This window comes from Lichenostomus cassidix, unplaced genomic scaffold (assembly GCF_008360975.1).
Source record: "Lichenostomus cassidix isolate B80296 unplaced genomic scaffold, HeHo_3.0 HiC_scaffold_43, whole genome shotgun sequence".
Taxonomy (NCBI): domain Eukaryota; kingdom Metazoa; phylum Chordata; class Aves; order Passeriformes; family Meliphagidae; genus Lichenostomus; species Lichenostomus cassidix.
In genome coordinates, this window is record NW_028147635.1 from 3,149,578 (window position 1) to 3,176,550 (window position 26,973).

The following is a 26,973-nucleotide window of genomic DNA, read 5'->3' on the forward strand; positions in this document are numbered from 1 at the left end:
AACCAATTCCCAGTCCATCCCAGTAATCTCCCAGTCCACTTCCAGTGCTCCCAGTGCACACCAGTAATTGCCCAGTAAGATCCCAGTTCCATCCCAGTCTCTCCCAGTCCATCCCAGTGTCCTCCCAGTCCTTCCTAGTATCCTCCCAGTGCCAACCAGTAATCTCCCAGTCCTTCCCAGTTGTGTTTGTTTATTCCAATCCCCTCCCAGTCCCTCCCAGTGCCCACCAGTAACTGCCCAGTAACTTTCCAGTCCTCCCAGTTTTCCCCAATCCCCTCCCAGTGCTCCCAGTCCATCCCAGTTCCTCTCCCAGCACAGCCAGCTCAAGCTCCGCCCCCCTGATGCTGCGTGGTGCTGACAGCGGGAGGAGAAACTGAGGCACTACCAGGAGGCCATGGGCACCTTACTGGGGGTACTGGGATATACTGGGACATACTGGGAGGGAATGGGGATGGACTGGGACAAACTGGGAGGGACTGGGGCAAACTGGGAGGGACTGGGGCAAACTGGGAGGGACTGGGAGGGAGTTAATGGGGTTTAAAGGGAAGGAAAAGGGGAAAAATGGGGATTTGGGGTTACTGGTTTATACTGGGAAGGAACTGGTTTGGTACTGGGAGGGACTGGGAGTTGCTAGTTTGAACTGGGAGGGTCATTGGGCCATACTGGGAGGTCAGTGGGAGTTACTGGGATGGACTGGGAAGTCTGTGGGAGGCTTACTGGTTTATACTGGGAGGGAACTGGGATTTGCTGGGGCTATACTGGTTCATACTGGTTTATACTGGTCTATATTGGTTTCTACTGGTTTAAACTGGGATTTCCCTGCACAGCAGGGGGTGTCACCCACCCAGGTGTTTTTCCTGATTTAAACTGGGATTTACTGGTTTATACTGGGTAGACCTGATGCCCTAAACTCCCCATTCACTTTAACAGGTAGACCTGGTGTTGTGATCCAAATATTAAGGTTCTTTGGAAATAGCTCTGCCTGAATTAAGGTGCAAACGAGACCATATGCCAGTCAATAGTATGAGTTTTATTTGATAGTAAATATGAGAGAGAGGGGGAGGAAAAGAGAGAAAAAGAGAAGCAGGAAAAGAGGTGGTATTCCTTTCCCTCAGCCTGAGATGACTGAACAATAAGTTTCCCTTTATCTAATCTCAGCAGTTTGACTTTCAGTCCAAAGTCCCAGTCAGGTATCTTCAGGGAGGCTTCTTTGATTGTAGCTTCTTTACACAGTTTTTGTTATAATGAGCAAAACTTTATATCAATGTTTGAGGCATGAAATATTTCAGTCTCTGACAGCCACCCTGTGACTCAAACATTGTAATAAATGTCTCTTTCCTAGCAATCTTCTTCAGCATATGGGTTGTCCATGGAGCTGATGGAAAAAAGATAATAGGAGAAGAGATAGAAACAGTAGAAGCAATAACATGGGTAATCATACCAATATGTGCAATAGTTCAAAGCATAAATTCAATTGTAATCATCAATTTAATTTTCATTAGTCAGTACCCCCACCCCGTGACCCCAGGAATTAGTGTTCCTAAATGGGTGGTGGGTGTGAGGGATATCTCTGTATTGTATCTCTTGGATGTTGCTTCAATATGTTTGGAAATTGGTTATAGAATTATACAGCTGGTTTTTATCTTTAAATTCCACAGAGGAGTGTCCTCAACAGATGCATGTATTAATGTGTCAATTAGCAGAGTTTCAAGAGGATTCCCAGCTCTTGTAGTGTAATTGATTAACTTTGCATCCTGGTATAAATGTGGATGGATCTATCAGGGATGTATGTTTTCCTCTCAACCACATTCACACATAGTTGGTAGAGTTTTATAGGTAATATTCCTATTCTGCTGGATAATTCTATACATCATGAAAATTAATTTTTATGATACAAAATGAACATACAAAACATTTTCATACAAAATGTTCTTAAGCAAGCTTATCCTTACATTAGGGCTATGCTCTGTTTTCCAAGAGACAGACTATAGCACTGTTGTGATTTAATCTTGAAACAAATCAGAAACTGTGGCTTTACAATCAGTGTAATTTAAAAAAAATGAAAATAATTCTTTTTCAAATTTTGTTGTATTATCCCAACTAGTTTTTTCTTTTGAATTTTTGAGGCAAAGTTAAAATACTGTCTTAGGATATATGGCAGGAGATTTAACAGCGATTGGTTTGAGAGCTGGTAGAAGGTTTTTCTGTATTTTATTCATGTAATTTCCATATAACATTTGTTTGTGTTTTGTTAAGATTCTTTAATTCACTACTTAGTAAGTTTGAAAAATTTAGCCAAATTATAATAATTTTAAATCTTTCCAAGGCAGAACTGAGAAGATTAGTGCATTTTATATAAATTCTTATACCAACTCTCAGGATTAAATTGGTTGAGACAAATTATGCATCCATAACAACTTTTGCCACATAATTTTTCAGTAAAAAGACAAAATAAGTTAGACAAAAATCAAACATAAGAATATATAAAATATCTTAACTAATATTTGATCTTCCAGAAGTCACTTGCAATGAAAACACAAGTAAGTTACAAACACTGACAAACTGACAATGCGAGCAATTATGGTGACACTTAAAATTTTCATTGGCTTTCATGCAGCTTCATTTCATGGGTTGGTAGGTTCCTCTAAAAGAAAAGTGAAAATTTGGCCCACTAGGCCGATTTTTAAAAGGGAATAAAAACTTCTTGTTGCTAACACAAAGGGACAGAGTTTACGTGTAGAAATGGTTATCATGTTTAGCATGATTTTGCTGTTTGCAGTTACTCTGCTCCCAAACTCGTTTTCCTTATCTTCAGTGCAAGGGTGTTTGCATTCCTAGAGGAGAAGAGAAAAGAAACAAGCTTCCCTGGCAATATATGCCTGAGTGGAACAAGTTGTTAATTGCATTAACTTTTTCAGGTGGAGTTTTCATTCTGTGAAGTGCCTGTTGCAGGACTTTTGTTGTTTCCCACAGGTTTTCAGTGGGGATACCTCCGACTGACTGTTCAGCAGAGGGAGTGAGACTGCTTTGAAAAAGTTTTGCAAGAGTTGCAGTCTGTGAATAAGGCGTTTGAGTTGCTCTCTTTTTTTGTTTTTTCAGGGTTTTAGTAGGCTTCTGCTTTTCTCCCTGGAGCAGTTCACCTTATCAGTTAGCTCCTTTAGTTCTAGTGATTTTCCTTTTGGACATGATCGAATTCAGTGACAAGCAATGCCACTGCCTAAAGCTTTTTAAAGAACTAATCACGTTTTCAGTAACCAATTGCTTCCTATTCAATGTTATTTTTCTCTGCACCAAGTCCAATGCAGGGTAGAGAGGCGACTAACAAATTAACTAAGGAAAGACAACACAATATTATCTTTACACTGGCCACCCGGGATAGGACTTTTCCCCTAAACTTTTCCTACAGCCTCCCAACAGAGGAAGCCTCATGACAAATAGCTAAGCTTGTACAGGGACAACACTATCCTCACAAGGCAGCAGCTTTATAATTGGCCTCGTGGCACCACCGGTGCCTGAGTGGGGATTGTAACCCCAGTTTAGGTGCTTATAAGCATCTTGGGGTGTCCCACATCTGATGGACAGAGTGTCCCAACTTCCCCCAGCCCAAGCAGCCTTTGGCCACTCAGAGCTTTTCTCTCCAATGACTCCCCAGGTGCCAGGGAGACCCTCAGTGCCTGGAGCTCACCTCTGTCTAATCTCTGAAATTCTGTGCTTGGTGTGGGAATGACTAAAACTGCAAAATCTATAACAGTGAATTGTTCAATTTATTTAAAAACAATCCCATAAACAGGAAAAGGCCACCTCCTGGAACAGTTAAACAGGGAAATTCACCTGGAAGTTATTGGGAATCAATTTCTGTGAATTACCCAGACAAATTTGGAATCAGTATCTTTTAGTATTGGTGGACAAATTTTCTGAATGGCCAGAGGTCTTTCCCTGTCTCACCAATAAATCCAGGGAAGTGGTAAAAATTATGCTTAATCAATCATACCAAGATTTGGGGGCAACTTGGTTTGTCTTCAGAGAGAAGCCTTCATTTTGTAGCAGATGTGGTGCAACAGCTGAGCAAAACCCTGGGTATAAAAAGGGACTGACACAGCCCTTGATGACCACAGGTGAGTGGGAAAGTGGAAAGGATGAATGAGAATTTGATGTGACAAATTAGTAAAATGTACCAAGAAACTTCTGCAGAAAATCCAATTCCGTGGGGAGCTTTAGTCAGTGCTTTGACAAAAATCTGGGAACACGTGTGGGAAGGAAATAGCACCCAGGGCAAATGGAAAGGGATGGAAGGAGAATATTCCTCACAAAGGAATTCTTACAGATCAGAACGATACTGTTGAGAATTGTAATATCTCAAAACTGGACCTGGAAATCACCTCAGGAAATATCTATTGGCTGACAGATTGCACTGATACCCCTTGGGGATGTCAAATTCCAGAAGTATGGAATAGCCCTCAGACAGGACAGTGGGAATATATCCAGCCAGTTCAGTGGTGTCTGGACTGGGAAGGGAGCCCAGGCCTCCCAGAGGACCCCTTACAGGTGGGTATAAAATACCCTGATTTAATAAGGCCAAGGCCAAAGGATCCCAGGGCAAAGGAAAAGTGGAATTGCATTTGGATAGACACTTGAACTGTTTGGAATCCTGAGGTACAGTGGCTCATGGCTGTGGCCCAGGCTCTGAGGGTGGGATGTGTCTGTAGAAATTATTCTGCCTTTCTTAATGACACCTGTTAGGTCTCACCTAACAAACAGTTCAGCTTGGCGAGACACAGACTGTCAGCAGGACATGGTAAAATCATTAGTTCACTCAGGATGGGTGGGAAGTGATGGAATTTGGGGCACACATTTGCCCTTGGGGGAATCAAGAGCACAATGGACACTTGGGGTTTTAAGGTTATGTCCCTTGTGGAAGGAGTCACCCCTGGGAACCCAGCTGTGGGGAAAGGTTAAAGGGGATGAAACTTGGAAACATCCCAGCATGGGAACTGCAGTGGGATGGATTTTGGAATCCATCTTTACTCCTCAAAGATCTGCCTTTAGGAACAGACCAAACACACAGCATTGGACTGCAAATGGGAACTTTAGTGAATGCAACTCAGTTGGGGTTTACTGAAATAAATGCACAATTGCAAGCCACAACTAAAATGACCTTACAGAACAAACTGGCATTAGATCTTTTGCTGTTACGTGGAGTATGTGGATACTTGAATTGAAACAACACACTTGTTGTGTGCACATTCCAAATGTGATGCTGAATTGGATGATCAGGTAGAGAGGATAAAATTGGTTGCTGCATTCAGCAGGGAATTAAGGGGAAGATTAGAAAGTAACTGGTTAAATAAAATATTTAAAGGACTTGGATTTTCTCTGACTGCTTGGTTGGCCTTACTTTTGTAAAGTATAATTGGGATCACAGTAATAATTGTGATTATGATACTTGCTTTAAGCTGTGTAAAGAACACAACTGTGAATGCAACTGAGGAACTCACGGGATGTGAGTAAAAGAGCAGAGTGAGGCTTGTGAAGGCTTGAAGGGAAGAGAAGCTTCCCAAGCCTCAAAGAGGGGGAAAGTTGCCAGATGAAGAATCATTTGCACCTGCTGGGTTCATACAATGCTTATTCTCCAGAACCCCCTGGCCCCTGGAACCACACAATGCTTATTCTGTAGGAAGCAATCAGCCCAGGTGTGCCAACTTCTACCAGGCGGTCAGGTATGGCTTTGGGTCACCAACCACCAGGGACCACCAAAGAGAGCCCCAGGGCAGAAGAACAGATGTGCAAAGGGTGGGGGGAAATATGGTAATGATTTTGGGGAAAGATTATCATACATTATTCTGGGACAGTCATTGAATAGGTATGTAAAGTACAGGCTATAAACAGGAACTTTCCTGTGCTCAGCATGCACAGCTTTGGGAGGAGCTATTCCCTGTGCATCTGGCCAAATAAAAAATGCTGCTGCTTAGTGCTGCACTGGGGTTAAGGAGGTTTTTATTTTACTGAATTGTTGGTAACACCTCTGTGGCTGTGTCATAGAACCACAGAGCAGCTGTGATGTCAGAAAGGTGCTGTGTGACATCACAGAATGGGTTGTGTGAGGACATTGAGCAGCTACAACATCATAGAGTGAATGTGTGACATCACAGAGCAGGCTGTGACACAGAGGAGGCTGTGTGACATCACAGGTGTGACATCACAGGATGGTGATGGGACAAGGTAGAGTGGGCTGTGATATCACAGAGCTGCCTGTGGGACATCACAGAGTGGGCTGTGACACTGCAGGGTGGTGCTGTGACATCACAGATGGGGCTATGATATCACAGAATGGGTAGTGACATCAAAGGCGGGGTGTGTGACATCACAGGGTGGCTGTTACATCACAGGGCAGGTGTATGAAATTACAGGGAGGTGTGACATCATAGAGTTGCCTGTGACATCACAGGGTGGCTGTGTGATGCAACAGGGGACTGGGTGAGGTCACTGGGAGGTTACTCCACCCTGCCCACCCTCACAGTTCCCCCACAGAAGTCCAGCACTGCTGATCTGACCCCCAGCACTGTCCCACCTGCAGGATCTGCTTCCCATCAGCCTCTTCCTCCTGCAGCCCCAAGCCCAAGTTGGTGCTAAACAAAGGGCGCTGGCTCAGGGTCATCCCCTGGCAGGGGCTGTGCACCCCCTCTGCCCCCTCCCCAAATTCCCTCCTGGGGGAGCAGGAGCTGGGTCAGGAGCCCTGTGGGGAGGGAAAAGGGGGTGACACTGGCATGGGGGGTCACACATGCTCTGGGGGACACACATGACCCCTGTGGACACCCTTTACTTTTTCCTGCAGTGCCAGGAGGATGAGCTCCAACATGGAGCCCCCAAACCCCAGCAGCACCTTGGGGGGTGGGGTATGGTGGCAGCTTTGGGGGTCTGGGTTTGTCATGACCACTCAAAAACCCTCCCCCCAGCCCCACAGCCACTCCCAGGCCCCTCAAACCACCCAACAGCTCCTCCTAGGATGCTCCCAAACCACTCCCTGCAATATCAATGGGCCCAAGAGCCACCATAACCCCATTCCCATCTCCCCCTAAACCCACCCAAATTCTCTCCAAGCCACACAGCCCAGCCAGGACCCCAAACCTCTCTCACAGAGCATGCCAAACTCCCTCTCAGCACCACAAATGGATGGAAACAGCCTGGCCTGGGCTCAGAGCTCTGAACCCTGTGGGGACAAGAACTCATGGGGCAGCAGATTTCAGCGGCTGCTGCTCAGGAGATTGGACCCACGGCAAAGAAGTTTGCAGAGGACTGTCTCCAGTGGGAGGGACCCATGGCTAAGTAGAGGACTCCTCTCCCTGAACAGCGGAAGAAATTTTGGTCATGGGCTGACCAAAAAAACCCATACCCTGCCAGCCACAACCCCCTGTGCTATTGGTGGGAAAGAGGGAGGGGGTGAGCAGAGAAACAGTGTATTAAGAGCTTATTTTTAGTTCTCATTTGCCTCCCCTGACTCTGTTTAGGGTTAGGTTACCAATAAGTCAGTGGCAGTGTGGGACCAGAGTGGGTCCTACAATGGGGCATGAATATGGAGCAGTGCATGAAGCTCTTCCCCCTCTCAGGGCACTCGCAGCGCTTCCCTTACCGGTGCATCCGTCGGTGTCTGGTCAAGTGAGAGCTCCTGGAGAAGCTCTTCCCACACTCGGGACACTTGTAAGGCCTCTCCCCAGTGTGGATCTGCTGGTGGGTGATGAGGGTGGAGTTGAGCTTGAAGCCCTTCCTGCACTCAGGGCAGCGGAAGGGCCTCTCCTCTGTGTGAATCCGCTGGTGCTTGAGGAGATCTGAGCTGCTCTGAAACCTCTTCCCACACTCAGAACACTCATAGGGCCTCTCCCCAGTGTGGATGCGCCGATGCCTGATGAGGTGGGAGTTGCGATTGAAGCCCTTCTTGCATTTAGGGCAGTGGAAGGGCCTCTCCTCAGTGTGAATTTGCTAATGACTGAGGAGATTGGTGCTGGTGTGAAACCTCTTCCCACACTTGAAGCACTCATAGGGCTTCTCCCCAGTATGGATCCTCTTGTGACGGATCAGGGTGGAGCTCTGGCTGAAGCTCTTCCCACATTCCACACACTCATAGGGCTTCTCCCCTGTGTGGATCCGATGGTGGACCATAAGCTTGGAGATCTTTCTGAAGCTCTTCCCACATTCCCCACACTCGTAGGGCTTCTTAGTCTCATGAAGCTTCTCAGGAATCTCCCGCTCTGAACTCTGTCTGAAGCTCTTGCCAACATTCTGGCACAGGGTGGGTCTTTGCTCTTCAGAGCACCCTGGGCTGGGTTTGCAGCCTCTCCTTGTGCAGCATCTCTGGGGCTTTTCCTCCCGGTTGGATTCCTGGGTCATGGAGCTGCTCAAAATGGCCTCTTCCATGAGGTTCTGCCGTAAGGACTTGTCCTCCCTGGTCTCTCTCCTCAGCTCATTGTCTGGGGAAGGAAGGAAAGGAGAGGATTTGGGATTTGCCTCCATGCCAGAGGGAAGGGGAAGGAGATCCCACCAATCCATCCCTAGCAGGACAGAGTCAGCAGCAGGGCTGTCCTGCAGCCAGGGGCGATGCTGGGCTGGGAGATGGAGGAGAAGAGAGCAGGAAAGGGGCAGTGACTTCCTCCTCACCTGCCTGGCTCTCCTGGGGCATCTTCCTCTTCCTCGCAGCTTCCTCCTCCATCTGGCTAAGTTTGGGGAATTGGCTAATCCTCGTTTGGATAAAAAAAAGGTGTGAGTGCCTTGGGTTGGGGGTTCCTCCTGCCCAAGTATATCTCTGAAAGTCACCAGGTGTTTTGTATCTATAAATTCGTCCTAAAATAAGAATGAGTTCAGAAAAAGCCTCCCAGGGTTCCCCCTTTCCAGTCTCCTCTCTTTAGGGTTCTGGGGTTTCCCATTCTCAAAGTTGCTGGGGCTCCCATGGGTCCTGGGGATCCCCCTTCTCCTGGGTCCCAATTAGGGATGCTGTGGGGTTTTGGTGCTCCCAGGGGTCCCTTCTTCCTGATTGTGCTTTGGCTCCAAGGGCTCCCAGGGTCCCCCTCTTCAGGCTCCCCCCACTCCAGGCACTCGGGGCTTCCCCCTCTCCCCATCACCCCTTTCAGTGTCACAGTGTCCCAGCCCTGCCTCATCTCCAGCCTCCCCCAGCCCTCCAGGCTGCCAGGGGTCCCCCAGCTCCAGTATTGCCCCTCTCTGCTCTCACCACTTGGGGAGTACAATGTTCCACCCTCCCAGCTCTCTCAGGGATCCCCAAAACTGATGTCCTGTCCTGCTGATAGCAGGCCATTCCCACATGGACCCCCCAATATTCCACCAAAGGTGCATTTATGGCTCAGCTTTGAAGTCCTGCAAGATCCAAACATCTCCTCTGGCCCAAAAAATCCCCACCAGGGGCATGCAAAGATATCTGGCACTCACTTCCAGAATCTGTGAGTTCCAAACACCCCTCAGAAACAAACACCCTCCCAGAGACCCCCCAATAGCTTTGGGGTGAGCTCCCCCTCCCTGGTGACCTGTGGAATGCAGGGGGGGCAATGATCCCAGAGCCAGGGGTGCTGCAGACACAGTGGGTGGTGAAATCTCATGGTTCTCCTGCTTCTCCTTTTCCTGCTCCTCCTCCTCTCTCCCTCCTCTTCCTCCTCTGCTCCTCCTCTGCTCCCACCCCAGAACCCCATTCCCCTCCCTCCTCTGCCCCATGGCTGCTGCAGCACTGGCTGCTGGGTGGGGAGAACCCCCCGATCAGCCCCAGGGATGGACAGGAGGCTTGGGGACTCCCAGTGCAGATCAACCTCCCCCAGAGCCCCAGGGAATTGCTCCAGGGATCCAGTGCTGGGGGACAGGGCTGGACCCCCATGGAACTGCCCTGCTTCCATCCCAACCCCACCTTTCCCTCCCCTCCCCTCTCCTCCCCTTTCCCATCCTTCTCCCAATCCACAGACCCCTCCCGACTCCATTTGGGTGTCCCATCCCCCTCCCGCTCTCTTTGGGGGTCCCAGCCCCCTCTTTTCCCTTGCTCTTCTGCCCTTGCACCATCATTCCCTCAATCCCAACCTCCCTCCCCTGTGATTGGTTTTGGGGGTTCCAGGCCCTTCCTGCCCACTCTGGGGGTCCCAATCCCCATTTTGCTCCATTTGGGCTCCCGGCCTGGGCGCCCCCCACCTCCCCCCTCCCCAAATTCCGCTCCCGGGGGCGCTGGGGGCGAGGGGGGGCACAGGTGGGGTCCAGAGGTGCCGGAGCCACGTGTCCCCCCGCTGCCAGTGCCACCCTCGAAGGATCAGGGGTACCCCAAATCTCTCTCACAGCTGCCGGATACCCCGCAAGCCCCTAAGGAGTGGGGTCCCCCCGGCTTCATCACCCCCAACCTTCGGCTGCCTCATCCCAGGCCCCATCCCACCCATCCCCCTCCCACAGACTTCATCCCACACCCCAATCCACATCCAACCCTTCCCAGGCCTCATCCCATCCCATCCCATCCCACCCATCCCATCCCATCCCATCCCATCCCATCCCATCCCATCCCATCCCTCCCAGCAGACGCCACTGGGATCCCCTAAAAATCCCACGTGCTGGGGACTCCCCCATATCTCCCCAAGGGGCATTTGCGACTCACATTTGGAGTCCTGCAAGATCCAAAAATCCGCCCCCTCCCTCCCCATTGCCCCTCCCCCCAAAAAAACCCCTACCGGGCAGCCAACAAAAATATTTGGGGTTACGTGCTGCAGTCCTACAAGGTCCAAAAAGTCCCCTCTCCCAGAAAGAACCCCAGGCATCGCCCAAGATATTTGGGCCGAGCTCCCCCTGCCCGCTCACCTGTGGGATGTCCCGGGGGGCGATGCTCCCGGGCCGAGGGTTGCAGACACAAAGAACAATAACTCCTGCTCTGTACCTTTGGGTGCTCAGTGTGTCTGCTGGGAGCCTCCTCAAGGGCCTTCAGCCACTGCTCAGCCCATGGACAGCAGCAGCAGCACCTTTGCAGGGCCCAGCAGGGCTCTTGCCAGCTGCCCTTGCCCACCTGCACACAGAGCCTCCCCCAGGCAGGGCCCTGCAGACAGGCAGGTTTCTGTAGGGCCGGGCGAGTGCACAGAGGGTGGGATGGGCTCTGTGAGCGCTGACAGGGACAAGGCTCCTCTCAGGAGGAACATGTGCAGCACAGGGAGATGATGAGGGAAGGAGAGGGAGCTGAACAGAGCAGTGCTGTGGGCAGGAGGGCACTGTTGGTGTGTGGGAGGTGCCGTGCACAGCTGGGGACAGGGAACACTGTCCTGAGTGCCAGGCTGTCCCTGCCCTGCCCTCTCAGGCACAGCACCACAACATCTTCTCTTGTTTCTGCATTCCTCTGATTCTGTCACTGTTATCTGGTGCTCTCAGGGAGGCTCTGGGGTTTGCAGCAGCTGAGGCAGGCACTGCCCTTGGGATTCCTCCCAGGCAGCTGTGTCCATGGGAATGGGGTGTCCAAGCTTCCCTGTGACCTGTGGGGCTGTGGGCAAAGCAGTCCATGGGAAAGGGGAAGGAGCTGAGCCTCCCTCCCTGAGATGCCATCATGAGCACACCTGGGGATCTCCTTGCTGTGTCCTTCCAAGCTCTGAGCTTCCCTCCTGGGTGAAAATCTGTGCCAGAGCCTCTCAGAGTTCCCTGAATGCCCCATGGGGAAGTGCAGAGATGCTACAAGTGAGGAAGTGCTGTTGGGTTTGCCAAGGGAACAGTGAGTGTCCTTGGCAGAAGGAGGGGCTGAGACCTTGCTGAGAGACCTTTGGAGAGGGTGAGACATTCAGTGATCCCTCTGCTCTCAGCAGGGTCTGCTTTCTTCCCAGGGTGACAGGGGAGTGTGATTGTGCTCTGATTGCAGCCAAAGGTGCAAACCCAGGGCAGTTGGGAACAAGCCCATCCAGCCCCTCACCTGAGCCTCAGGGAATCCCTTTGCCTCTCACATCTCTCAGTGTCAAACTCTGAGTACAGCAGAAATGCTGGGGATTTCTGACCTCAGAGAACCAGGAATGATGTGTGGGTAGGAAAACATTCCTTAAAACTCCCTCCTGCTATCCTGTGGAACTGTGAGTGAAAATGCTACCAAGCCTTTTTGCATTAGGAGGGATTCCCCTGACAAATCCTGAATATTCAGCCTTGTCCCTCTGCCCCATGGCCACAATCCCAGGGCAGCAGGGCAGGGATGGCTCCTCGAGAGCCCCACGCACAGGCCTGGCTGCTCATGGCACACTCAGACAGCACCAGTGGAGCTCAGGCAGGAACCTGGATGAAGGTTTTCCCAGAGAAGGAACAAGGGTGGATAAGTCCCAGCCGGACAGTCTGCAGGGAATGGCACAGCTTTGGCTCAAAGCAGCCTCTCCTAACTTGTCACTGTCCTTTTCTCCATCAACAGGTCCCCATGGCCAGACACAGCAAATGTCCAACAGCAGCTCCATGACCCAGTTCCTCCTCCTGGCATTCGCAGACATGCAGTAGCTGCAGCTCCTGCACTTCTGCCTCTTGCTGGGCATCTCCCTGGCTGCCCTCCTGGCCAACAGCCTCATCATCAGCGCCGTAGCCTGCGGCCACCACCTGCACACCCCCATGTTCTTCTTCCTGCTCAACCTGGCCCTCACTGACCTGGGCTCCATCTGCACCACTGTCCCCAAAGCCATGCACAATTTCCTCTGGGACACCAGGGACATCTCCTATGTAGGATGTGCTGCCCAACAAGTTATTTTTGGTTTTTCATTTCAGCACAGTATTATCTCCTCACCATCATGTACTACGACTGCTCTGTTTCCATCTGCAAACCCCTGCAGTGTGGGACCCTCCTGGGCAGCAGAGCTTGTGCCCACATGGCAGCAGCTGCCTGGGCCAGTGGCTTTCTCACTGCTCTGCTGCACACAGCCAATACATTTTCCCTGCCCCTGTGCCAGGGCAATGCCCTGGGCCAGTTCTTCTGTGAAGTGCCCCAGATCCTCAAGCTCTCATGTGCACACTCCAGCCTCAGGGAACTTTGGCTCATGGTCATTAGTGCTTGGATAACTTGTGGCTGTTTTGTGTTCATTGTTTTCTCCTACGTGCAGATGTTCAGGGCTGTGCTGAGGATCCCCTCTGAGCAGGGACAGCACAAAGCCTTTTCCACATGCCTCCCTCACCTGGCCATGGTCTCCCTGGTTATCAGCACTGCCATGTTTGCCCCTTGGTGCTGCAGAGAGCTCAGGGCAGCTGGCAGAGCTTGGAGGGAGCTGGGCTGGGCTGAGAGAAGCTGGAAGAGAAACCCATCAGTGTCCATCTCAGCCTGTGTGAGCGTGCAGGGGGAGGATTCAGCCCAGGGCTTGTGGGGCAGAGCCAGGGCCTGGGGAAGGGATGGAAAACAGGCAAGTGGCTGAGAGAGGATGCTGCTCTGTGCCCTTGGTGGCACGGACAGAGCAGGGAGGGGGCCCAGAACATTTGTCAGCCCAGCCTCTGTCCCCAGCCATTGCCAGCCCTGGCTGCTCAGCCCAGGTTTGCAGGTGAATTTGGCTGTGCCCCAGCTCCATCCTGCTGCGGGGCTCAGGGCCTGTTCCCGGCAATGGCCAGCCCTGCCCAGCCTCTCTCCTGGCCTCGAGCCTGGCAGAGCCTGGGGCAGGGCTGGCTGGGAAGGCCCACAGGTGCCACAGGCTGTGCAGGAGCTTGGAGAGGCTGTCCAGCAGGGAGGCCATGGGGGCACAGAGCCCCAGGGGCTGCTGTGGGCACCACGGCACAGGGGCTGTTCCCACCTGGAATACTCCTGGCCTGGCCTGGGCTGCACAGGGGGCTGTGGCACCATGGCTGGGGCAGCGGGGCACAAAGGGGCCACAGAGCTGCTGCCGGGGGTGACAGCAAGGCCAGGAGCAGACAAGGAATTTCTTATCTATTTAGGCTGTATTAGGAAATACTTGGATTCAATATCAATTGGAAATTGTGCATATTAATGTATTAACAGGAAAAAAAACCTAAACAGGACCTAAAAAGTCTTTTCCCTCTGTTCTTCAAAATATAATATATTTACTTTGAATAAACTTCTGAAATCTGCTTAATTAATTACAGAAGGTTTGAAAACTTACATGAAATTATTGCCAGAGGCTTGCCTTGTTGAGGTATTTTAAATGTTAATGAGCCCTCGAGCACTGAATTGCTGAAGATTTGAAGTCTGAACAAGCCTCTGGAGAAGTAAAATTCAGCAGCAACCTCCAAGTTGCTGAGGATGTCAGCAGTCACCACTGAGGCCATCCCTGCCAAGAGACTGTGGGGGCAATGAGCAGACAAGGAGAGCATCCCTGGGGCTGGGGAAGCAGAACGCAGAGGCACCTCTGGGTCCAGGTGGGAAATGAACTGTGGAATGTGGCTGTGAAAGCCCTGCCTGGGCTGTGCCAAGCAGGACAGCCAAGCCCTGACTCCCATGCCCTGGGAATGGAGCTCTGTGGCCTCACAGGATGCTTGTGGCTCTCCTGGGAGCAGTGGGATGTGGGCTGTGGAATGGTGAGTGCAGGTGTAAGGCCCCAAACAACTCTCTCAATGAGACCTTTGAAAGGAATTACAGTTGTTTGTGGACTCTGAGTACAAGGCAATATTCCTATGGGAACAATCCCTGGATAGAAGGAAATGTGGTGGTGCAATCCCAAATCTGCCCATGGATGCCTGGAGGAGAAGGACAGTTCTTTTCCACAGGAAGGACAGCAGAGAGCCCCAGTGTTTCAGTGGCAGATGAGAAGCGACTCTCAACATGTCAAGGTTGGCTGGGGCAGTCAGGTGGCCCCCGGGAGGCCAAACCAGGCAGACCTGTGCCATGTTCCCTTGGTTTTATGGGACCCTGTAGTGTCACAATGGCCCCTTGGTCCCATGGGGGTTCACAGTGTAACAATGTTCTTTGGTTCCACAGTGTCACAATTAAGCATTGATTCCATGAGGCCACTCTGTGTCACCATGGAGCTTTGGTTCCATGCAGCCCTGCTTTGTCACATCACCTGGGTTTCATGAGGCCCCGCAGTGCCAAAAAGGTTCCTTCATTCCATAAGACCTCATTGTTTCACAATGGTGGTCTTGTTTCCATGGGGATCCACAGTGTCATTAAGGTCTCATTGGCTCCATGCGGCCCTGTACTGTCACAATGTCCCCTTGGTTTCATGAGGCTGTGATGTTTCTTAATGGTCTCTCCATGGTTCCATGAAGCCTTGCAATGTCACAATGGACCTTTGGCTCCACAGGGTCTCACAGTGTCACAATGGTCTCCTGTGGTTCTGCAGTGTCACAATGGAATCTTGGTTCTATAAGGTGCTGCAGTATCCCAGTGGCCTCTTGGTTTGATGAGGTCCTGTAGGGTCACAATGGCCCCTTTGCTTCCATGAGGCCCAGCAGTGTCAAATTGCCCCTTGGTTCCACAAGCCCTGCAGTGTCACAATGGTCCCTTGGTTCCATGGAGCCACACACAGTCACTATGGTCCCCTTGGTTCCATGAGGCCCTGCAATGTCACAGTGGTCTCCATGATTCCATGAGGCTCAGCAGTGTCACAATGGTCCCTCGGTCCCACAAGGCCCCACAGTGTCACAATGGTCTCCTTAGTTCCATGGGGCCCTGGGGTGGTGCATTCCTCCCTCCCCTTCTCAGGCTGCCCTTGGATCTGAGAAATGCTCGTTTGGCCTCAGCCTTGGCCAACAGCCCCTGGGCTCAGCTCCTCTGCAGCTGATCACAAACACTGTCTGCTCCCAGGCACTGCTGCTGTCCAACCAGCTCCTGCTTTCTTTAGGAGCAGCCTTGGGAACTGTTTTCTTCCCTCAGTGGCACAACATCCCTGTTCTCACAGTGTCAGAGAAAGCTGTTGATGCAAAGTGCAGCCAGGATGGAACATTGCTGTGACTAAAGCCCATCTCTTGGGGCCCTATCAACAGGGCTCCAAAAGGGGCCCCTTGGAGCTCTCCTGGAGCAGTGAGCTTCCTCTGAGTGGGGCCTCTCCGAGCCGGGAACTCTCCCGTTTGCTGCACTCGGGGCATCCCCGAACAACGAGGGACCCTGGGCCGATCCCCCCACTCCTCCAGGCTCAACCCTTCGCCTGCTGGGGAGATGCAAAAGCATCCACAGTGAGCATTTCCCTGCCCTCCAGGGCAATTTCTGACAGCTCCCTGGCACTGCCTCTTGCTGTCTGTGTGCACACACGTGTGCCTGTGCTCTGGAAATGGGGGAGAAATGCTGCTCTGGGAGGTGTTGAAGTGCCTTGGATATCTGAGTGAGTTAGGCCTGTAAGTGAGGTTCAGTCATAAGGTATGAGCTAAGTGAAATGCTGCTAGGGGTTGTTGTTTTGCTAAGTTGTTAAGTTTAAGGTATAAGTTCAGGTTAAGGTAGAAGTCAACTTCTGTTAAGTCTGAGGGCTGTTAAGTTTTTAGACCGTATTCCTTTTATCCTTGCCCTCACTGTCCTTTTGTGTCACACACACACACACACACACATAGACACACACACAGAGTTCTCAGTTCATTGCCTGGATTTTCTTTGGTTCTCTTGTTGCTTTTTTCCCCTGGTGTGCCTGAACTGTGCAGTCAGAAGCAGAGTGACTCTTGCCATGGAAGGTTGCTGTGCTGTCATACTTAATATTAAATCCGGTGTTTGCTGATCCCTTGCTGGGGATTTTTAATTGCTCTCAAGTCCTCATTTGTAACAGGGTGAAGGAGCCCTGGGCCAGGCTCTCGCCCTGGGGGACACAGGGACACTGCTGGGGGGTCCCTGTCCCCCTGTCCCACCCCCCAGGGCCCTGTCCCCCCTGTTCCTGTGTCAGGCTCTGGGTGTCGATCTCGTGGAACATCCTCTGGGGGAGGCTGTGGCACTGGGGTCAGGGGGGACCTGGGGGGACAGGGGACCCTGCTGTGCATGAGCAGCGTTGGACTTGTCTGGGGGAACTGTGAGGGGGGCTGGGGCAGAGTGACTTCCCCAGTGATGTCATACAGCTACCCACTGATGTCACACAGCCACCCTGTGATATCAAAACCCAGTCTGTGATTTCACAGCCTTCTCTATGACATCGCACAGCCTGCTTCATGATGTCACAAAGCCAAATTGTGATGTCAGTTTCTGCTCTCTGATGTCAGACAGAGCCACCCTCCATGATGGCAGAGTCTTCTTGGCAACCGCACAGCCCCCTTTGTGATGTCACGACCCACTCTGTGTCACAGCCTGCTCTATGATGTCACACAACCAACCTGTGGTTTCACAGCCCAGTCTGTGATGTTGCAGCCTGCTCTGTGATGTCTCAATGCACTCTGTAATGACAAAGCCATCCGTGATCTCACAGCCTACCTGGGATGTCATGCAGCCACACTGTGATGTCACAGCCCGCTCTGTGATGTCACACAGTCCCCTCTATGATGCCATAGCTGCTCCATGACCTCACACACCCAACTCTGTGATTTGATAGCCCAATCTGTGCCCTCACACAACAAACTCTCTGATGTCACAGTGAGATCTGTGATGGAACATCACTGCACTGTGATGTCACAGCCTGCTCTGTAATGTCACACAGTCCCCTCTATGATGCCATAGCTGCTCCATGACCTCACACAACCCAGTCTGTGATGTCACACAGCTCCTTTCTGACATCACAGCTGCTCTGAGGCTCTCTGACACAGCCCCAGAGGTGCCCATGGCTATGACACAGCCCCCTCTGGGCCATGGCACAGCCTCTGCCAATGCTGAGCACCTGTGAGCTCTGGGTGTGCCCTGCTGGTGTCCCTGAGATGGCCTGGCAGTGCCCCAGCCCTGCTGGGCTGTGCACAGGAGCTGCTCCTGGGCAGAGCTGTCTCTCTGCAGCGCTGCCGCTTGCCAGGAGCTCCTCTGTGCCAGGAGCCCAGCCCAGCTCAGCAGCACAGCAACAGCACAGGGACTGGAATGACCCTCGTGGGGCTTTGTTGCTGTTTGCATCAGACTCAGTCCCTTGGAGTGTGTGAAAAAAATTCTCAAGAACTCAAAGTGATATGGAAACACTGAAGTTCCTTGCAGTTTAAATGGGTTCCACTACCAGACACTACTGAGAAAGTGTCCCCAGGCTACAGCAAGAGCAGAACACTGCAGGCAGTGATGGCAGGTGGGGACAAGCAAGGCAAAGGTGTCTCTGATGCTGAATGGCATGCCTAGGTATGAGGTGCTCAATACCACTGACTCAGACCCAGGTCCTCATTTCACCTCAAAGGTTTTACACCAGACAATGGAAACTTTGGGGTAAAGTGGCATCTTCATACACCATGGCATCCCCAGAGCTCAGGGAAAGTTGAGCAGGTGAATCAAACACTTAAGAACACCATAACAAAATTAATGGAAGAGACACAAATGAATTGGTTAAAATGCATTCCGCTAGCCCTGTTAAGGATTAGAGCCAGACCACGGGCTGACTTGGGAGTTTCCCCCTATGAGGCTATGTTCAGGCTACCTTATTTGACTACCCCTTTTAGCACAGGTGGATATGCTGAAGGAGAGAATATCACCAAAAATTTTATTCAGACAATTGCCATCACTCTGGAAGATCTAAGGAAGCAAGGATATCTGCCCCAAATTACACCCATAGACTTTAAGATCCATAAAATTGAGCCGGGTGACTGGGTTTTAATCAAAGTCTGGAGGGATACACCGCTAACTACTAAATATAAAGGTCCTTTTCAGGTTCTTAGGACGAACACCACGGTCCAAACCAAAGAGAGGGGTTGGAGTCACATCACCCGAGTGAAAGGGCCAGTTCCAGCTCCCACTGAGTGGTCAGTCACTGGACAGACAGGAGGTCTGAAGCTGACCCTGTGGAAAAGACCTAAGGAATTGACCACCCTGTGACCACCACTGACCTATATCAAGTTTCTATGCTTAACAGCTGCTTGTGAGATTCTATTATAAGAATTAACCACTATGAGTTGAGTCAATTGTTCCAAAGTTCCCAGTTTATCTTGTTAATTATAATAATTTCACGGTTCTGGTGTTTTTCTTAAGTGCCACCAAAAGTGAAAAGTGTAGAGCATTCCCCATGTATCTGGACAATTAGACCCTAAACAATTGTGAAGAACCTGGTTTCAGGAAAAGGAGAAGATGAGTCCTGAAGGAAGATACAACACCCAGGTAAAGAGAAAGCATGGAGGGGGCAAGACTGCGTCAGGCTCTGCCTTTGCCAGACGAACCATCCCCACCTTGGGAGGAGCCCCCATAGGTGTGAGGGCTGGGAGGGTATCCTGTGCCAGACCCCTGTGGCTAGCTTGGGTATTGAGTATCCACCTCCTGGGAAGCTGTGACAAGTGCTATTATCCCTTGTATGCAGGGCATGTTACAAAGTCACTTGTAAGGATACATACATGTCTGAACACCGAGTGTATCAATCTTCCTGAATTACGAACTTGAGAAGAAGAAGGGAAAACATATTGGCTAACCGAAAACACAGGGAATTGCAAACAAGAATTGGGTGGAGAATGCCCTGTAAAAGAAGAATGGATTTGTTTCGAGCATGATCCAGAGGGAGGCTTGACAAAAAGTAGAAATGTGGAAGACTGAATCACATAGAAAGAGCTAAAAAAAGGAGTGTGGGATGTTGAAGAAGAAGGCATGATACCATATGGGAAAAATCTATTTCTGGACATGGTAGAGAGAATAAGCAAAGAATTTAATGTGTCCAGTTGCTGGATTTGTGGAGGTACCAAGATGACCAAAATGTGGCCATGAGAGGGTATAAGTTTAAGGGCATGAGATGTGTTAAAGTGGATGAAAATGGAAAGAGATGTATTAGCTGCAAGAAGTCGATGGGGACAATGGAAATTACGAGCCAAAACCATTGGTAAAGAGTGTGTATGGAGAAAAGGACCAAAGCATGGCACAGAGGTTGGCCAATTATCGTGCAAATGTTACCTAGTTACAGATGGCAGCCATACCCGGTGGATACCGAAAGCCCCTAACCTGTACTGGTCCAGAGAAGGAGGAAAGATGGGGTGTGTGTACATAAATCACAAAGGATTGTATGAATGTATCACAAAATAAGTAAATCCATTCCTAGATGTCCCAGGAATTTCAAAATTTTGGGAAGAGATAAAAAGGGAAGATTACAACTTTTGGGAAGCTCCAAAAGGTTTATTCTGGTCACCTGGGGATACTGCTTCTGCTACCTTACCTCAAAATTGGTCAGGAAGTTGTGCATTAGGAGTGATTAGACCTTCTTTCTTTCTATTACCCTGGATTCAAGGACGAGAGTTGGGAGTCCTACTTTATGATTAACTAGAATGACAAAAAAGAGATTTAATAGGGGGAACTCAGAAGAGGACAGAATCATCAGTACTTATGGGCCACTTGGGCCCAAGATGGTTCTTGGGGGTATAGAACCCCTATTTATATGTTGAACCGCATTATCAGATTACCAGCAGTCCTCAAAATCATAACAAATCAAACCACCCTGGCAATAGACCTTATAACAGCACAGCAAAAACAAATGAGGATGGCGATAAATCAGAATAGACTAGCCCTAGATTACCTCCTGGCGGAAGAGGGTGGAGTGTGTGGAAAATTTAACTCACCCGAATGTTGCATGGACATTGATGACCATGGGGAAATTATTAAGAATATCACTCATAACATCTGCCAACTAGCACATGTGCCCATCCAAAAGTGGATTCCCCTTTTTAAAGCAAATTGGTGGGAAAATTTCTTTAATGGAGGGTGGATAAAAAGAACAGTGTTTATTGGTCTGTGTGCTTTAACAAGTATTATTTTTCTCCCATGTGTAATCCCCTGTATGATATGGATGATAACAAGTATTACCCAAAACACCCTAGAAAAGATGACCCAAGAAAAATTGATGGTAATGAAAGAGAATTGGGAAGAGGGAATCGATGAAACTGCTAAAGAAATAGATGAAAAATACCAGAAACTGAGAAGTTTGTATGGGAACTAAGGGCTCATCATCTGGTGTGACTTTTCCTTGATGCAGGCAAAAGCCTGATCAAAGGATGAGAGGGGGGACTGCTATAAATGAGTTTCAGTTCACTGAAGTTAATTATACCCATGAGTTAATAATATGTTAATGAGTTCATAAGGTTAATTATAAAGTTAAGTTCTTTATATTACTTATGTTGGAGTTACTAGGCGGCAAGATGCTGTACTAAGTGTAACATTTAAACACACCCATTAAATGAATGTGCATGAAAGCACCCATATAAAGGAAGATGTTTCTAGAATATCCCAACAGAAGAGGGTGATGTCATCAAGAACATGGATTGGACCAGACGAGAACCAACCAGGAGAGACCTAGACCGTGATTGGACAGGAATGCACCACAGAAATGAGCCAATCACGTTTGGACAAACGAGCCAATGAGACGAAGGATCCCAAATGGACCAATGGGGTGTAATAAGCGAGGGTATAAGAGTGACCCAGTGCTTTGCCCTTGGTCCTCTGCCCTTTGGGATGTGCGAGGGAGAGCGCCCAGCATCGAGTGTGCTGTTTTCTCTGCCTTGGCACGAGAAATAACAAGCTTAACACTTCCGTTCTTTGGCTGTTAATTGATAAATAGTTGTTCTTCACAAGCCAGGGAGTGAGTCATGTTGCTCACCACGCCCTGGTTCCCCCCGTGTCACCAATGCCAGGCAGTGTCCAGCGTGGCACATTGTGGCATCCTGGAGCTTTCAGCTGCACAATGCATGTGGCCAAGCACGTGTCCTCTCAGGCTCCTTGTCTCAGGAGAGTTTCAGCCAGGCTGCAAAAGCTGCATTTGCAAATGCATTTGAGTGCTGCAGCTCCTCTGCAGGCACCTGACACAGCCAGTGGGATCCAATGTCCTGGCAGGAAAATCCCCGTGTGCCTCACAATGAGTTCCACAAAACAGCCTGGCAGCTGCTGGCCTGCAGAACAGAGAGTTCTGGAAAATCTCCTTGGCATGGCTGAGAGCTCTCCTCCCTGCAGAGATCCTACAGAATGATCTCTGCACCAGGGCAGCTCTCTAGGAGGAGAAGTGGACGCAAGAAAAGGAGCTTTTGCATCAGACCAAGGCCTTGTGGCACAAGTCACAACCACTTGGTGTCCCTGCATCCCTCCCGCCCCAGGCAGCGCCTTTCTCCTCTGCCCCACACAGCACACACTGCAACGCCCCAGAGACCAAAAGGCTTCAGCCTTCAGCAGTTTGCCCCAAATCAATGGCTACAGCACAATGAAAACAACAAGCTCTTCTGATTTGTCAATTCCATCATTTTATTTTAATTAAAGCATCTTATGGAACCTGTTCTAACTGAGCAAGAGCTACAGCTCAACTGCCTGAGGAACATATTCCAGAGGAACATCTTCCAGGCCAAATGCTAAATAATATTATCTATCATAAAAAAAAGACCTCCCTAGCAGTTTTCTTTCCCAACTAATGTCTAGTTTAAAGCTTCAGAACTCTTTACCTTGTTTAATTAATTAATTTTGTTAGTATAGTTATTATGGTTTAATTTTATTGAATTTAGTTAGTTTGTAAGTTAATTATTTTTATTAATAATTAATTTTTGTTTCTTAATTAAACAGGAAAAGAGGGCATGAGAGGGCCTTTATCCAATTATCCCTAATTCTAGAAGAGAGCTCTACTAACATCTAGCCCTATTTTAACCTACAGAATTTAAGTCTAATAAATTCTCTTACTTTTGCTCCTCAAATTCTTGAGGTAGCAAGTACAATGGCACCTCAGTCTTGAGCCTCCTGGCCTTGCAGCAGATGGACATTGCCACCCAACTTGGTGGCATCTGCAGAATGACTGAGGGTGCCTTCAATGGTCTTGTCCAGATCATTGAAAATGTCACTGCCAATGTCAGGGTTTGGTTACTCAGACCAGAACCCTGACTTGCTTTGGCACTTGCTTTGGCACGTCTTGTTTCCTGGTCACCTCCATGTCACAAAGAAGGAGAAGCAGGTTCTTTGTTTGGGGCCTTGCCAGAGTGGTGAAGGTGCCTTTGAACCAGATTTTTTGGGGAAGGGAACCTCTCCATCCCAAGCCTGCCAGTTGCATGCCAAGAGCTGTGAGGGATGCCTGGGACAATGCAAAGGCACTGCAGATCCTCCAGCCAACACATCCACTTTCTGCAGGGCCTGGCTCAGGGGCTGTGCACAAACACACATGGAGCAAAGGAGAGCAAGGACAGAGCGTTCCAGAGCTCATTCCAGTGCTCATGCCTCTGTGGGTGTTACACCACTGGCATTCCAACAGAGCCATGGTGGGATGGCTCCTCTGACTGGAGCACTGGAATGAGGTGTCTGAGGCTCCCAAATGCCCTGAGCACCCTCCTGAAGTGGGACAGCTGCCACTCGGGGACAGCCACAGCCACAGCTGAGTGCAGGCCTTGCAGATGCTCAATCACCTGTGCCACTCTAGGAATTGCTGTCCCCAAGTGCCATCTGGAATGTCCCATAGGAGGGACCCTGAGGCACTGTCTGTCATCCTCTATCCTCCAGGCTGGGTGGCTGCATTCCGGCCACAAGTCACTTGGGAGGGACACAGAGCCACTGTCCTCGTCAGCATTCCCACTCAGGTCTCTGTCTTCGGCCCAGGCCTCTAATGGGAGAGACCCTGAGCCACTCTCTGCCTCACTGCTCCAGCTCAGCTGTGTCTTCAGCCCACGACCAACATGGCAAGGAGCCTGAGCCACTCTCTTCCTCAGTCCTCCTGCTAAGCTCTGCATCTTCAGGCCATGCCTCAGCTGGGAGGGACCCTGAGGCTCTCTCCTCCTCAGTGCTCCAGCTCAGCTGTGTGATCTCTGCCCAGGCTGTGGACAGCCCTGGCAAACTGCACACAGACCTGAGCTTGTTTGAGCTGGACCACTCCTCAGCTGGTGCCCCTGACAGGCATGGCTCTGCCCCTGCCCCTGCCCCCTGCCCAGGGAGATCTTCCAGCTGGCTGGGCAAGGGGCTTGGGGGCACTGGTGCATAACTGGGTATGGAGTTGAGGCCTTTTCCCTGCTGTGAGGGGCTCTGCTGGGCAGAGCTGGGCCTTGGCCTGTGGCTGTTCCTGGATGAAGGTTCCCATGCTCTGCCCATCCTTCACAGGGCCTCACAGGTGGCCTCTCTTCTCCACTTCTCCAGCTTGGATCTCATTTGTGTTCCACTTCCCAGTCTTCCTCCAGGATGACACAGGACTTCTCATCAATCCCTGGTGCTGTCAGCACAGCCCCCGCTGCTGCCCCTGCCCCCTGCCCACCCAGAGCTTCCAGCTGGCCGGGCTCCGGGCTGGGGGGGCAGCAGGGGCTGTGCCGGGCAGCTGCCCGGCTCTCCGGCCCCAGTGCGGGGGCTGCTGCTGCCGTCCCTGTCCCCGTGCCCTGATGCGGGGGCCGCCGTGTCCCCGGCTGCTGGCCGCGTCGCCGGATCACAGCCGCCATCCCGCTCAGGATGGCACGGGAGCCGCGCCGCAGCGAGCGCAGCAGAGCCTGGCTGCGGCCCCTGGGGCTGTGCGGGGCTGCCCGGCTCTCTGCTGCTGCTGTCTGCACCACAGAGGCAGCAGAAGCTGCTGTCTTTGCCACCTCTCGTGCCTTGGCAGTGGGATGCACGTGGTGCTCCTCATCCTCAGGAGCTCTGCCCAGAGCTGCAGCTTCTGGCTGGGTGTCCCCATGAGCTGCCTGGGCACGAGGTGTGCTGGGCAGGTCAGTGTCTGCCTCTTCTGCCAGCAGCTCAAAGGGGTCAAACATGAGCGCTGGGTAGAAGGGCTTGACCCATATATGGTAGACACTGATTTTGTTCGTGTTCTCCTGTGACGACTCCTGGTCACTGTTCTCTTCCCCACTGGAGTCTGATTGATCTGCATTTGGGGAAGAAAGCTCTAGGAGTTGTCCTGAGCCACTGCAATGTTCCAGTGGTTTTGGATCATATGAACAGGACACTGGGATGTCTTCCTCCACACTACTGCCACCTTGGAGATCCCTGGAGCAGCCCCTGTCCTTGCTCTGTAGCTCCTCCAGGACTGTCCCTGCTGCTGACCCAGCCCACTGTCCGAGACCTTCCAGCTGGCTGGGAGAGGGCCTGGGGGGGCAGAGCTCCTGAATCAAGTCTGGGGTTGAGGTCTTTTCCCCGCTGTGAGGGGCTCTGCTGGGCAGAGCTGGGCCTTGGCCTGTGGCTGTGCACAGCTGAAGCTTCCCGTGCTCTGCCCATGCCTCTCTTGGCCTCAAAGGAGGTCTCTTTTCTCCACTTCTCCAGCTTGGGTCTATGTCCTGTTCCTCTTCAGACAGCTCTTGGAGGCTCTCCACTTCCCAGTCTTCCTCCAGGATGACACAGGACTTCTCATCAATCCCTGGTTCTGTCAGCACAGCCCCCGCTGCTGCCCCTGCCCCCTGCCCACCCAGAGCTTCCAGCTGGCCGGGCTCCGGGCTGGGTGGGCAGCAGGGGCTGTGCGGGGCAGCTGCCCGGCTCTCCGGCCCCAGTGCGGGGGCTGCTGCTGCCGTCCCTGTCCCCGTGCCCTGATGCGGGGGCCGCCGTGTCCCCGGCTGCTGGCCGCGTCGCCGGATCACAGCCGCCATCCCGCTCAGGATGGCACGGGAGCCGCGCCGCAGCGAGCGCAGCAGAGCCTGGCCGCGGCCCCTGGGGCTGTGCGGGGCTGCCCGGCTCTCTGCTGCTGCCGCCTGCGCCACAGAGGCAGCACAGGAGTCACGGTGCTCCTCAGCTTCCTGCGGGGCTGCCCGTGACTCGCAGTTGGACAGCTGCACGGAGCAGGAGAAGGATGAGGACCAGCTGGCCCTCTGCGGTGCAAACGGCCCCCTGGCACAGCAGCTCCCTCCGTGCCCGCAAGCCTGGCCCCAAGCCCGAGCGCATCCCTCACCTTCTGCCTCCCAGGGAATCGCAGCCACTTCTTCTTGGGCTGGACGCCCACGGTGCTCTTCTCGCTTGTCGCCATCTCCTTCACACTGTGACACTTCGCTACTGCGGGAGATGCTGTCTCCTGACAGAGGAGCTCTCTCTCCTGGCAGTAGCACCCCCGGGCTCTCGGTGCCCTTTTATAGCCTCCCGCTCACGCCGTGTCCCCAGGTGTCACAATGGGCTCTGGGCACACGCAGCCACACGTCACAAAGGAGCCTGCAAGGCGCTGCTGTCCCCACGGGCCACTCCCCAGCGGCCCCAGGACAGCGGCGGGCTAGAGGGGGCTCAGAACCAGCTGCAAACCGGCTGGAACCGGCTGGGACAGCAGTGTGCAAAGAAGGCGGTGACAGAGCTGTCACACAGCCTCTCGCAGGGACACATCAGGGACTGCAAAAGCAATCAGTGCATGTGCCATAGCTTTAAAAAACTGGGTTTGCACATCATGCACAGCTGTAAAGTTCTAGAAGGCATCGCTGCAGGCTGAAATTTGTTTGTAAATAATTAGAAGGTAGAAATGCTTGTGGAAACTGTTCTAAAAAATCCTTTTTCTGTCCAAAAAATAATTTTTTTGGTGTCTATTAATGCTGATCATTGCACACTCAGCAGAGAATTCCCTTCTCAAATCAGGATAGAGGCCCCACTGAAAAATGCAGAGGCTCTTGCCCATGGAACATGTGCAAGCCCAAGTTTAGGGTCAAGAACTGTGGTGTGCAAATACTGGGCTCATTGGGAAAAAGGTTTTCCTTCCAGCAGAGTTGAGAATTCCATTTGTCCCTTTTTTAATGCAGAGTAAAACAGAGGAGAACTCTCACAGTTCAGGAGGCAAAGGAAAGAAGTCCAGAGATGAGCTGTTGGAATACAATTTTCAAAAAAGGCTGAAATGTTCACACAGCTCCATTTGAAACTGGGAAATTGCAAGAGGAAGTGCTGGTGAATACTCCCATTTCGGAGGGCTTGGATGGGCTCTTGGGAAGGACTTGTTCCCTGGGAGGGTGGGGAGGCCCTGGCACAGGGTGCCCAGAGAAGCTGTGGCTGCCCCTGGATCCCTGCAAGTGTCCAAGGCCAGGTTGGACACTGGGGCTTGGAGCAGCCTGGGATAGTGGAAGGTGTCCCTGCCCATGGCAGGGGGTGGCACTGGATGGGCTTCAAGGTCCCTC

General features: G+C 51.4%; 1 long non-coding RNA gene and 1 pseudogene across 1 annotated transcript in view; one reads left to right on the forward strand and one right to left on the reverse strand.

The window, feature by feature from the left end:
• The first annotated feature begins 5,986 nt into the window (after positions 1 to 5,986).
• Positions 5,987 to 26,973, forward strand: part of LOC146421181 (uncharacterized) — a 66,711-nt gene continuing 45,724 nt past the window's right edge. The window contains exons 1-2 of the long non-coding RNA XR_014848784.1: positions 5,987 to 6,188; positions 6,244 to 6,353. This is a non-coding gene — a long non-coding RNA (uncharacterized LOC146421181). The remainder of the gene's footprint in view (positions 6,189 to 6,243; positions 6,354 to 26,973) is intronic.
• On the reverse strand, positions 7,611 to 8,701 carry LOC146421182 (uncharacterized; annotated as a pseudogene).